The following is a 13244-nucleotide window of genomic DNA, read 5'->3' on the forward strand; positions in this document are numbered from 1 at the left end:
TCACAATCAGTATTTAGTTTCGTACTTACTTTTGTTGTCTTCTCATCTCTATTCTCAGTCCAGACTCACTGACGTAGTTTCCAAGCCTCTCAAACATCAACGAAACAACCAGACCAAGGTGAATTGGCTGATCTGAATGTCTCCACAAGATGTCAGCCAGTTTTGATTTATTCGTACAAACTGCCCACATGGTCAGTATGGTCAGAGCTTTACGTTCAGCACTTGCATGGTCCATAATATACATGCCCATTGCATTTAGGGACAAGCTTTGGGAATCAACGTAGTTGGAAAAGCCAGTCAACGTTGAAATCAGCCAATTAAGTTCAGTTTCTATAAAGTGTTTACCAATCTTGAATGTCTAGAAATGGATCAGAAGGTAACATAAAAAATTTGCTACTAGCAAATGTAATTAAATTGTAACTTCACAAAATATATCATTCCTTAAACCAGATGGGTACAGCTGTTAAAAATTTCATATTATAGAATTTCCTACTATATGTTTACTTTCATATACTACAAAATATCATATTATGCTGATACAAAGTAATGTTGTATTTTTTATCACAAAACAGCAACAACAGTACATATAAGTGGAATAATGAGTTACAAAATCTTTCTGCTAAACTTTGCATATCTTATTTTTTCAAACATTTTTCTTAAACATTAAAACCTTTCCTAGAAAACTACAACATAAGATAGATATTCAGTTTTAGAGTACTTAAATCTAAAAAACAAAGTTCAAAAGTTTGTTATCTTGACAAATAAAAATCATGCCTTCACAAGTTTCTGGTTACAATATCACTGAAATATACAAATAAAACTATAAATAACCACTAGAGAATACTTACTAGACCGTGGCCCAGGATACCTTCCCAGCACACAGAATGAAAAAATTCCTGGTGCTGAACCCGTACGAAAAGATATTTGAGTCGACGAGGTGTCAAAAATTTGTGAACTTGGAAACCTTGACTCAGAAACAGATCTACAAAGTCCTCTCTATCTGGCCGTAACAAAGCTTGCTCAAAAATATCTTTGGTTATCTGAAGAAGAAGACAAAAAGAAAAAAAATGAATTTTAAACCTGAAATGGCAAATCATGTCTTGAGATAGCCAACAAGCCAGATAAAAGATCCCTCCCCCCCCAAGAGTTTAGAGATAGCTAACTCTAATGGTGAGCTATTGAACAGTTTGAGGGCAGTTAGAAAGCAGAAAATAATGCCACAATGTCCTTGGTAGCTCAAATAAACAACTGCGTTGTTTTTAAAATGCCTCAAGTCTTCAACCACTTGACCCCCTGAGCTCAATGCATCAAATCATCAGTGAAAAGAAACAAGTGCTTATTATAATGTTTAAGTTGCTATTAAGGTACAACAGAGTATTTGAGTCATCATGCCAATAACACAAATTAAGAATAACAGCAGAGATGTAAACATGCTGTAAAAAGTAACAGAAGTTAAACCTATTGATGGTTTTCTTATTCAGTTTCTTTCTCTTCCCATAGAGGAAACTTAAAGGTTTTTCAATACAACGTTATCAGCTAAATAAAATATATTCTCTCTCTCTGTCTGTCAGTGCATCTGTGTGTTCAACTTATTTCATAGGAAAAGATAAATCATCTTCCAACAGCCGAGTGACGATTCAATGGCAAAGATTTTACAAATGTCTGAATAAAAGAATGATTCATACATATTAGCATTAAATGTTTTGTTTATTTTGAAGATATACAGAACTTCATCCACTCTAAATAACCTTATGAGTGTTACCTTGAGTTTGTTAGAAGGATCTTTCCCGAACACTTCAATCAGAGCTACATGTGGATTGTTCCAGTCCAACGTTAGAAACAGATCTTTCTGTATCTGCTCGTGCCAGTTGTTTTTCTCTGGTTTTTGGGCTAAAAATATACTTTTCCACTTTATAGATATCAAAAAATAAAACTAATACACACACACACAAAGAAAAACTGAGTCAATAAAAGGATAATTAGTGCCATCACTTCATCTACAGTTTGTTTAGAAATACTTTTCTCAAGCTTACTACAAGGACTTGACTTTTATTTTTATTCGAGCAACAACCACAGAAACCTTGCTAACATTTTTTGTACTATTAAACTTAAGTAGAAAAGCCAACTATTGTATTTAATAGAACTAAACAGTTTTGAGTGAATTCAACTTGCAAAAACAATTCATTTATACATGAGAGATGGTAATACAACTGTCACTGTCACATAAAAACTCAGACAGTTTGATGGTAACTACACAGCCTAAGTCTTTTAAATAATAAAGAAATATCCCTCTTTTATGATTTTCAGCAAGTTAAAGAACGTGCCTACCACAGAATATTTAATTCACAATGTGAGATATTCTATAACATTTTTTAATAAAATTAAAATAATTATTGTTACTACAAGAAGCAGCAATAGTTTGTTGGTTTTCAGGGTGGACTTCTTTTACCAAATTATAAGGTTTGGATCCTAACCAAAGTCTTGTTCTAAGCACTCCATGATTTTTAAATGTATTTTTTGACAGTACAACACAGGAGCACTTGAGCTCATATTTAAGATTACTTGGATTTTGGTGAATCTTAGTATTACTGCATTATTTTATCCTTTTTCATAGGTTTTCCTGATGTGGAAGAGGCAAAAGCACTATCAACTGCCAAGCAATGAAATTACATAATTTTCTGACGACTACTTATCTCTTTAAAAGAAGACTGCTCTTAACAACCAACAAGTTGCTGCCAAGCTTTTATTAGTTACACAAGATACTTTTATTAGTTACACAAGATACTTTTATTAGTTACACAAGATACTTTTATTAGTTACACAAGATACTTTTATTGATTTTATTAGTTATACTTGATATGTAATATTTTATGTGTTTTGTATAGGAATGATCTATTACAGTTCCAGACTAAACTTCCTGTCAAAATTATGGATTTAAAATTAATAGAGTTTGTTAAAATTATAAGGTATCAGTTGAAATTTCCACTTACATGAATCTTAATTCTTTATCGATGGGGTCAGTGGATGGTTTATCTTAAACAGTTTAAAGTTGACAACAGCATAAGCTTACTTCTAATTAACTGTATCGTTTTATTGCTCTCTGAACCATGTCTAATAAATAATCCAACCACACAAGTTATAAATAACTCAGAAAATGCTTAACTCATGGAGAACATTACTATTTATTATTATCTTACCCGATCTAGCAAATTCCTAAATTTTACATTTTAGTTACTTTTCAAAGAATAAATTTAAAATATACATCCCAAAACAAAGGGTGTAATGCAGTCCTTTAACCTCTTGTTTTTGCTGTGTTACCAATAAAAGTTAAGCCTGTTTTTGTTTTTTTTTGTAATAATACTAGTAAAATTTTATTTAAAGAGTGTACCTAATAGGAGAATAGCATGCTCAAAGTAAACAATGTCCTACATCTATTACAATTTAACTACGACAAAGGAGATTTAAAATAATTTCTTTAGTTACCTGTTCTGAAGACCACGAAATAAACATTCAAGATGACAATGAAACAGACAGTGTATTGTAATGAACACAACATAGCATAATACACCATTCAATAGATTAAAACTTTACCTAACTATTACTTATAAATCATATAACAGAAAACTGTATCCGAGAATTATTTTGTTAACTTAGGAAGGAGATGATGCGACATGTGGTCACGGAAAGTGGGTCTGGCCTTTTAGTTTAGAACTCCATAAACAAATAAGATTGACAACTAAAAATTAATCTATTTTAGTAACGGCTGTATTATGTTGACTAGTTATGTCAAATTATGTACTTCAGTGAAGGGTGGTGAATAAACTAGAGCAGGGGAAAAGCTAGCGAGTAAATGTTTAATTTCTCATACAAGGGAAGACTGAGGATTTGTTTACATATATTTCCTGATAATATTATGAAATTAAAACCTGATTTATTAACTATGTTTTTAATCCAGTTTATTCATAAATGGTTATAGAAATGTAGCTTAATTAAAGCTTCAATCCAACTCTAAAAATGTCATGATATGTGTACTTTGACCTACCTACAGCAACAGGGTTAAACATCCAATGATTAACAAGCCAAAACATTAATAAATTATAACAACAAACATATAACCTTATTTTCAACTAAAAGTGTATATAAAAACAAACCTAGTGTATCTTTGTATCCACTATCTTTGTAATACTCAAGTAAAAACATTTAAAACTGCAGTATTATAAATCCTTCTAGTTTAAGTAGAATTGTTAAAACAATACAAGCTTATACAGACACCACATCATCTTAATAAAAAACTAGTCAATATTACATTTAAACAGGGCCTGAAGTATATACTGGTCCAAGTTGGTCAGGTTACATAAGTGGCTGTGGATATTCAAAACAGTGAGGTAAATCTGTTGTTGCTGAAAAAACACACACAAAAAAATAGTTTCATTGGGTGATTAACTCATAAGTTTGTTAAATCACATGATGTTAAACATGCATCACATTTTCATGATACAAATTTTCCATTACTACTTAAAACTTCATGTTAATTCTGTCAAAACCTAACCCCCCCCACAAAAATATAATAAAATTCTTTGAAAAAAATCTTTAAATCAACAGTTGTAACAAAGATTTCAATAAGGATAACCTGTCAAAACACCCACTTTTATAATAATGCACTTCCTAGATTGGCATCAACTACCACACCATTCTGAAAGTCAGAGATCCTTGCTCTTACTAATTATCTTGCAGATTAACCAGGTCTAGCTACAACCTTACATTTATACGAAAATAAGTGTTCTACAAAAGTATGAATACAAGAGTCCTAATTAGGCACTCAGCCACATATCCAGCAAAAAACCTCTTACTGTTAGACAAAGATCTTCCATTTTTTAATGCCCCAAGGAAGGCTGTTCTTTATTATTTTTTAAAACATCCTACTTCTTCCATTTTCAGTATTGTTGTTACTAGTCTGTATAATACAAGACCATTTCTTAGTAAAAATTCTCTTATAAATACTAGAATACTGTAAGACAGCAATGTGCAACGGTTCTTCACATTAACGACTATCTAATTAAGTATTAAACATCATTCTTTCACAGACACGATAATGCACTGTCTTACACATCACTTTTGCTCTTTTGTTTGTTTGGTTAATTGTGCACAAAGCTACTCAAGGGCTCACTGTCCCTAATTTGAAAATGACAGAGCAGAGGAAAAATGCTTAGTTCACAACTCACTGCCAACTTTTTTTACTCCTTTTTACAAACGAATAGTGCAATAGACCATTACATTATAATGCCCCCCTGCAGTGAAAAGAGAAGCATTTTCAGGGGCAGGTTTCAATCCCTCAACCTACAGAGTGCAAGCAAAGTGCCCTAACCACCAGGTAAAAAAAACAACAACATTAATTCTTTTATACATAATAAAAAACTTCATATATTTGTGTACATTACAAATAATTCATGGCATCTTTCTCAAAACTAACCTGTCTCGCATATCGAACGCATTCCAGAATCCTGTCTCTGAAGATATTTCGAGATAGGCTATTTTCTCTCAGTTTAGGAAAGTGATAAACTATCTTGTTTGAAATCTCTGGTTTAAGAAAATTTTCAATAAATTCGGCATCCCACCTAAATTGGGCACTAAGAATAAAAACAATAACTAAATACTTGTGTTTAAATGTCTGAGCAATTGCACTGTAAACATGTGAAAAATAACAAATCAAACAAATTTACATAAATATTGAATCAAAGTATGATCTACATCCCAATTTTCACTTTAAAATAGTCATTTTACTTCAACAGAGAACTGGCTCAAGATTAATTATTTTTGCTTTAATTAAAAAAGATTTAAGTAACATCTAAAAATTAATTAAGAAACTGAAAAATTAGCCATGAACTCCTAAAAAGTGACTTTATTCCACAAAGGAACCTTGTACAAGGTTTTTAAATACTGGTATCCAACTTTAATCTATTTTGCACTTACTATTCAAGATGTATCTTACGTTCACTTACGATACTAAAAAATATGACAGAAACACTTAACTTTAGGAAAACATGCAAAATTATAACCATGCTGACCAGCAATGAATGCTAAATGCATACTTCATTTGTATATATTTTTATCAAACAATGACAGCAGGCATTACAAAAATATATATATCATTAACACTAACTGTGACACGCTCGATGCTCTCTGTTTGAGGTTAATTAGCTTCAAACCTGAAACAAGCAAATATTTATATACAACTTTAAAAGTTTAGAAAATTATATTAGTACAAAGACAAAAAAGAAATCCAATTCGTTCAAAATCTCTTGTTTCATATCTTTCAATGTTTCAAAGTGAAATGTTAAGTGGTGTTCAGGTTACTGTGAGTAATAAGAAACTTATGAAACAACTTCAAAACAATGTGTTTTTATACAGAGTGGTCCAAAATTGTCTTTCCTATTTTTAAATTTAACGTCTGTTTGTAATTAAGCATGCAGCCACACAAAGGGCTATCTGTATCCTGCCCAACATAGGTACCAAAACCTCCCTTCTAGTATTGTAAGTTTGCAGACATATTGCTGAGCCACTGGAAGGCTTAAAATTTAATAATTAAATAACTAAAGAAATACAACTGTACACTTTTCAACAACTTGTAATCCAACTTAATTAAAAAGTTGTCATGTCAGCAGACTTCCACGTGTGCACCATCAGTGGCTCTCAGCACATCAGCACAGTTACAACAGGAATGAATGACATTCTTTATCATGGTCTCTGACTTCATCATGTTTGCCAAAGGTGAGCAACACAGTGTCCTTAACATACTCTTAAAGAAAGAAGTCTAGCAGAGTGATGTCTGGTGAATGCAGAGGCCATGAAATTGGCCCACCTTGACTAATCCACTGCACTGAGCTTTTTCTCACATGGCTCCCATGTTACAAGGCAATACTACTCACTGGAGTATAAAAACAACATGACAATAGAAAACTGTTTCAGTTGGCTACAAGAGGTTACAACTGTAAGATTGTATTTATTTAATTATTCAATTTTAAAATAGAAAAGAATTCTGGACCATGTTGTACTTACAAAACAAACAAAGTGAGAGAGCATTAACAGAGTTTATTGAACAAATGACCGATTTTATTACCGATGTTTAAACTCGGAGTAGGCGTAAGCCAGCAAGTCAGCCAGGCCCCCACTACCCCTGATGACAACAACTGGAAACTGTTTCTTTAGATGATCAAGAATGAATCTAACAGAGTCATACCCTCCCTGTATCAATATGGCAACCACAGGTACTTCACTTGAACCAAAAGTACCTTTGTTGTACATTGCTGAAACTGTAAAATGAACACCAATCGTTCAGTCTTGTAGTATCTGTATGAACAAAGCATCTTGAACACAATTTCAAATGTTTAAAAAAATGGCCTGTATTATTTAATTCAAAACTAAACATCATGATAAATTTATGAAATTGTTATCTATACACCAAAGTGTATGTACCTACACCAAAATACTTCAGTGTTTTATATATATATATACTATAAATTACACATAAACTACCTTTAAACCCAAGTACACACAATTTACATGAACTGAAGGTTAAAATCACACTTTCTACAAGTTATGTTCTAAGTCCACTTCTGCCCTTGAATATACTTGCTCCATTGTTGACGTAGTTTGGCCTAATGAGCAAGATTACACTACTACTCAACACTGCAATTCTGATTACAAGTTTGTTTTATTGCAATAAGCTTTTGGCTCTTAAAATTTTCTTTTGTAGCCACAACTTTCATTTCACAGATAAGAATGCTGACCCCTCACCCTCCCTACTGACTTAGAATGTGGTTTCAAAGACCATTCTGGTAGTCCACACTGGTTTGCAATATGTTTTTAAAGCCTACTATTGTTGTCCACTTATGCTTGGAATATGTTTCCTTAGTCCATTCTGTTTGTCCACATTGATTCAGAATGTGATTTCAGAGCCCATTGTTATGCTCAGTAACTTACTGTTTAAGTTTTTCAGATTTATGAAGAAAACTACAGACTCCTGCCTTTCACATGTTGTCTTTTTGTTTCTTTGTAATCAAATAATCTTGTTAATTAAATATCTTTCCTCAATAAATCAACCTGCAGCAAAACTGTAACATAAAATGCTGTGAACCATGTATGGGTAATGTGTCATCCCTCATGCCACAACTTGCATATCTGGTAACATGCTACAGCATCATCAGATACAAATAATTCCTTAATGGTACTGTTGACTTCATAATAATAATCATCAGAAATTGTTGACTAGATTCAAACCCAGTCCTCAGATGGGTGCCCTAAATGTTAACTTCACCACATGCAAATCCCCACCATGAAACAATGTAAATTTTATCTTACATGTAACTTCAAGTGCTAGATTAAATGTATGTGATATTCCGAGATCTAAATATTAAATCTGATTTTTTTTAAATACAAACATTTCTGTACTTAAGTTTACTTTTCAGATTAACAGTAAGAATTAATAACATTAAATATCATAATCATGACATTCTTTGTCCAATATTGATTTATCATATTTATTGCTCAACGAATACATGAAACTTATTACTTAGTCTTAAAATTAAGTTTCTCACACTTTCATTTTAGCACAAGAGACAGTTAAGTTAATTACAATGTACATCATAAAATTTTATACAATTATTAAGCTCATGTTTGGTTAAAGGAAAAGTTTCCATGTCACCTTGTTTTTCTTCATCAGTTTGCTGGGTTTCCAAAGCAGCTGCCAAATACTGCTCAAATCTAAGCAGGAAATAGTTGATTCCTGTTTTGGCAATAGTGTTATCGTTTACCACAACAAAGTGAGAGTGATAAGTGTTAAGTTCATACTTTTCATCTTCAGGAACATTTCCTTCATTTTCTATCATCACTAAATTTGTCTGGAAAAAACAAAACAAAACAAAACACGATATATAAATACCTTAAACTATACACTTCTGTTTATGAGTTTGCAGTTTGTACACAGAACAAAAAAAAAGATATTATATACTGTACGCAAACACGACAAATCACATTTAAGAGTTCGTAGAAATGAATGGTTTTCTAAATAACAAAATAAAGAAACTTTTAAAAGTTCATACATAATAAGAACTATCGTAAGCCCTTGTGTACTTTTTCACACATGTACGCCACTGACGAAACAGTCCAATGATATTTAACCCTAATGGACATTTTATTCTGGAAGTTCTAAAAGTGTACTCAGAACTGGCTCAGTAACTGTGAAAATACAAGTTGAAGACAAGAAAGTAAATTTTCAATTTACCACCACCATTACTACCATTCTTTGGTAAATATTGGATATACACTTGTAGGAGCACAATACACTTAAGTCACAAGTCTTAACAACACTACATTTCCCTCACAAATCCACCTACAATCCCTTACAAAAAATATTAGAATTTCAAAAGCTGTTTTATCAAATGATAAATATATGTGAAGCAACAATGCAAACGAAGTACAGTACCTACACTTGTTGAAAAAAATTCATTAGAACTTGTTAACAAGCCACCAAAAACAAGATCTAAATTAAAAACTTTATTTCATTAAAATCTTCTTAACTCAGAGCACTGTTTTTTCTACCTCTGTGATGGCATACCTGCACACAAAACGTTAAAAAATTACAATGCAGTAACAACATTATGCAAATTAATATTTACAAGTACAATTTGCCGAGTTCTGATACTGCAGAGAAAATGTATTTTATATCAAAAAATGTTTTAGTACTGAAAGTCACCAAACATAAAGTGAAGCCAAAATATGAAGAATTTATTATGTGATGAAGTAACCAAGCAACTTATGATGTTATGTTAAAAACTTGTAATTTTTTTGTTAAAAATCAGTGTTGTCTTTGGCTTTAATTTCTGTATATATTTCTTCCATTTTTATAATTGTTTTTGTTTACCGTTCACAGGTTAATTTAAGTTTTTTCTACTTTTTTGTTATCTAAAAATTAGTTCTTCAGTTTTGTTTATCAATACATTTAGATAAAAACCTAAAAGATGGTAAATGAAATTAGTGTTAGCAGAAAACTATCACCTGATGAAACTTCATGTACCCAAACTCACAACATGATAGTTTAACAACAACTTTAATAAGATCACTATTTTTCATGGCAACACAACAGACATCTTCAATTCTCAAATCTCGATATCTAATCACATATAAACTAGAAACGTTACTTAATTTTAGTTTTACGTAAATTACTAACAAATTTCTTATTATATTCACTACCCCATAACAACATGAAAAATTTCTGGTACTATATAAAATAGAAATTTCAAGGAGAAGATAACTTAGTAGTTGTTCATATAGTAGCCTAACAGGAATATCTAGAGAAATCTAAAACTTCAAGTGACTCAATAAAAGAGACTTAACTGTGAATTACAACTTTCCACGAGCATGAAGGATAACTACTTTCCCTTTGGAAAATATTCAAAACATAAGGTTTGAAATGTGTTCTTCTTTCTCTCATACTAATTTCTGTTTATCTTTCTCAAACGTCAAAAAACAGGAGAGTAATGATAGACTGTTGGCAAACAGTTTCCATTAACTACCATGACCAAGATGAAAGTCATGTTAACTACAGTTTTTGTCCAAAATTCCTTTTAACTTTTCTATTTTGTTGGTTCAAAAATCAAAAGTATTTAAAAATAGCACTTCAAATCTATCTTTTGCCGCCAACACGTCACTGCTCAACAGGTCCCAATGGAGAAATTTTGGAATCTGGTGCCACCTACAACTCAGTAAAGGGATTCAAGGCATGAAAGAATCAGTTTTAAGGCTTATTTATCATACTGGTCACACAAAATATATCACACAGAACTGACCAATAATTGTAATGATGTTCGGGATGACATATTAAAAGGTGGTTGTTATGCTTATAACACTTCATTCTCAAGACTTACCCTTCCATCAAACACTTCGCTATACAAGAGAAAATCTTCTCGTATGCGATTCCAATCAGGGTCAGAGGATTACTTGGAGTAACACTCTGACTTGGATGTTTGTGACACTGAAGAGTCTGTCGGTGAAGAATTTCATCACTGACAGCATCACCAATGACCTTGGAAATTCCGATGTTAATTCCATTTGTGACAATCCACATGCTTGTTGTGTTAGCAGCCTAGAAGTTAATATGTTACTTAACATAACACAATGATAATAATAACAGTTTGTAAAAAACATCGAAGTAAAATTTTAATTAAATATTATATATGATTTTTTTACGTACAGAAAGAAACCAGTACCTCACTAATTATATTCTAACATTCTAGCTGGCATTACCTTACTAGTTATATTGTAACATTCTAGCTGGCATTACCTCACTAGTTATATTCAAACATTCTAGCTGGCATTACCTTACTAATTATATTCTAACATTCTAGTTAGCATTACCTTACTAGTTATATTCTAACATTCCAGCTGGCATTACCTTACTAGTTTTATTCAAACATTCTAGCTGGCATTACCTTACTGGTTTTATTCAAACATTCTGGCTGGCATTACTTTACTGGTTATATTCTAACATTCTAGCTGGCATTACCTCACTAGTTTTATTCAAACATTCTGGCTGGCATTACCTTACTAGTTATATTCTTACATTCTAGCTGGCATTACCTCACTAATTATATTCTAACATTCTAGCTGGCATTACCTCACTAGTTATATTCTAACATTCTAGCTGGCATTACCTTACTAGTTATATTCTAACATTCTAGCTGGCATTACCTCACTAGTTATATTCTAACATTCTAGCTGGCATTACCTTACTGGTTATATTCTAACATTCTAGCTGGCATTACCTTACTGGTTATATTCTAACATTCTAGCTGGCATTACCTTACTAGTTATATTCTAACATTCTAGTTAGCATTACCTCACTAGTTTTATTCAAACATTCTAGCTGGCATTACCTTACTAATTATATTCTAACATTCTAGTTAGCATTACCTTACTGGTTATATTCTAACATTCTAGTTGGCATTACCTCACTAGTTTTATTCAAACATTCTAGCTGGCATTACCTTACTGGTTATATTCTAACATTCTAGCTGGCATTACCTTACTGGTTATATTCTAACATTCTAGCTGGCATTACCTTACTAGTTTTATTCAAACATTCTGGCTGGCATTACTTTACTGGTTATATTCTGGCTGGCATTACCTTACTAGTTTTATTCAAACATTCTGGCTGGCATTACCTTACTAGTCATATTCTGGCTGGCATTACCTTACTAGTTTTATTCAAACATTCTAGCTGGCATTACTTTACTAGTTATATTCTAACATTCTAGCTGGCATTACCTCACTAGTTTTATTCAAACATTCTAGCTGGCATTACCTTACTAGTTATATTCTAACATTCTAGCTGGCATTACCTCACTAATTATATTCTAACATTCTAGCTGGCATTACCTCATTAGTTATATTCTAACATTCTAGCTGGCATTACCTTACTAGTTATATTCTAACATTCTAGCTGGCATCACCTCACTGGTTATATTCTAACATTCTAGCTGGCATTACCTCACTGGTTATATTCTAACATTCTGGCTGGCATTACCTTACTGGTTATATTCTGGCTGGCATTACCTTACTAGTTTTATTCAAACATTCTGGCTGGCATTACTTTACTGGTTATGTTCTAACATTCTGGCTGGCATTACCTCACTGGTTTTATTCAAACATTCTGGCTGGCATTACCTTACTGGTTATGTTCTAACATTCTGGCTGGCATTGCCTCACTAATTATATTCTAACATTCTGGCTGGCATTACCTCACTGGTTATGTTCTAACATTCTGGCTGGCATTACCTTACTGGTTATATTCTAACATTCTGGCTGGCATCACCTCACTGGTTATATTCTAACATTCTGGCTGGCATTACCTCACTGGTTATATTCTAACATTCTGGCTGGCATTACCTTACTAGTTATATTCTAACATTCTAGCTGGCATTACCTTACTAATTATATTCTAAACATTCTAGTTAGCATTACCTCACTGGTTTTATTCAAACATTCTAGCTGGCATTACCTTACTAATTATATTCTAACATTCTAGTTAGCATTACCTTACTAGTTAAATTCTAACATTCTGGTTAGCATTACCTCACTAGTTTTATTCAAACATTCTAGCTGGCATTACCTTACTGGTTATATTCTAACATTCTAGCTGGCATTACCTTACTGGTTTTATTCAAACATTCTAGCTGGCATTACCTTAC

The 13244-nt window shown here is 32.2% G+C and overlaps 1 pseudogene across 1 annotated transcript in view; it reads right to left on the bottom strand.

Annotated features, from left to right (window-relative positions):
- The window catches only part of LOC143245936 (transient receptor potential cation channel subfamily M member-like 2), a 52459-nt pseudogene that overhangs the window by 27951 nt on the left and 11264 nt on the right, over nt 1–13244 (bottom strand). The window contains exons 4-11 of the transcript XR_013025707.1: nt 10923–11140; nt 8702–8897; nt 7118–7310; nt 5471–5627; nt 4307–4400; nt 1763–1890; nt 849–1040; nt 30–358 (exon numbers count right to left, since the gene is read on the bottom strand). The product of XR_013025707.1 is annotated as a transient receptor potential cation channel subfamily M member-like 2 (transcript). The remainder of the gene's footprint in view (nt 1–29; nt 359–848; nt 1041–1762; nt 1891–4306; nt 4401–5470; nt 5628–7117; nt 7311–8701; nt 8898–10922; nt 11141–13244) is intronic.

The sequence above is a fragment of the Tachypleus tridentatus genome, chromosome 3 (genome assembly GCF_004210375.1).
Source record: "Tachypleus tridentatus isolate NWPU-2018 chromosome 3, ASM421037v1, whole genome shotgun sequence".
Classification (NCBI taxonomy): domain Eukaryota; kingdom Metazoa; phylum Arthropoda; class Merostomata; order Xiphosura; family Limulidae; genus Tachypleus; species Tachypleus tridentatus.